This window comes from Limulus polyphemus, unplaced genomic scaffold (assembly GCF_000517525.1).
Source record: "Limulus polyphemus unplaced genomic scaffold, Limulus_polyphemus-2.1.2 Scaffold63, whole genome shotgun sequence".
Classification (NCBI taxonomy): domain Eukaryota; kingdom Metazoa; phylum Arthropoda; class Merostomata; order Xiphosura; family Limulidae; genus Limulus; species Limulus polyphemus.
Genome location: NW_013665673.1, coordinates 400,099 through 401,183, shown reverse-complemented (window position 1 = coordinate 401,183; position 1,085 = coordinate 400,099). Strand labels below are relative to the sequence as shown.

General features: G+C 29.4%; 1 protein-coding gene across 6 annotated transcripts in view; it reads left to right on the top strand.

The window, feature by feature from the left end:
• The window catches only part of LOC106464758 (ecto-NOX disulfide-thiol exchanger 2-like), a 62,437-nt gene that overhangs the window by 32,519 nt on the left and 28,833 nt on the right, over positions 1–1,085 (top strand). The window lies entirely within an intron of this gene.

The window sequence follows — 1,085 nt, the reverse complement described above, 5'->3', positions numbered from 1 at the left end:
TTTTAAGTTCTTAATTTTACAAGGAAATATTTTAAAAAATCCTGAATTTCCACTAGTGTGACCCACGTGACACATTTTGTTTTAGCATGTCATCATCCCTATTTTATTCATCACCCCTCGAAAATGTACAAAATTAAACGTAAAATACTCTCTATAAAATCTTTATTGCTCAAGCAAACCATAATTTTTATAGTCTTCAATTTTGTTTGGTTACAGAGCTATCGAATAGAAAATCAGACTGCTCCTGCCACACCCACCTGTCACATCCTCTCTTTCACAATTCATTGATAGTTCTCTCTCACGTTTCATTATATATTAGCTATAACTATCAGAAAGTCAAGGTTTTCATCTTTCAAATGACGTATTATATAACACTGTGTTCTGTACAGAATATCGTTAATTCACTCATAGAACAAGATTTGTTCCTGTGAGAAAGCTAACAACTAGCTTGGATGAATTTGTAACTAGCTCTTGTTGTATAGTTAGAAAGCCAGGAAAATTTTGAGAAGTAAGTGAATTTTTCTACTTTTTGCATGTTATTATTCTATATTCTTTGGTGTATTATTTAATTAAATAAAAATTATTAAGTGTATTACTATCTATAGTATAAAACCTTAGGGTTAACTCTCTTCGATACCCAACAGCAGGAAAAAAGAAATTGTGTGAGTACTTTATTTTTTGTTTTTCCTATATATTCTTTATTTATTATTATAAAAGTAACTCAAATCTAAAAATATGGATCCTTTTAAGTTATTTAAGACTAGATTAGGTAAAATAAGTAATAATAATTATATAATTAAAATGGATCATGAGGCATGCATGCGAGCAGCTTGTGGATAATGTAATTCGATAGCGTAACATGAGCTGCATGTTCCCCGAGTAAATTACAATTTATAATGGTACAGATAGTAGTTAGATGTGCTTCTAAGGGCAATAAAATAATAATGTTTAATTACAAATAGATGTTTACTGTCACAAACTTAGAACTACATGGGATAAACGAATGTAGTTTCATATTGCAGTTGGAAGTCACTTTAGAAAAAAAAAGGGATCATTTAGTTTTTTGTTTTTTTTCAGTCGAATTG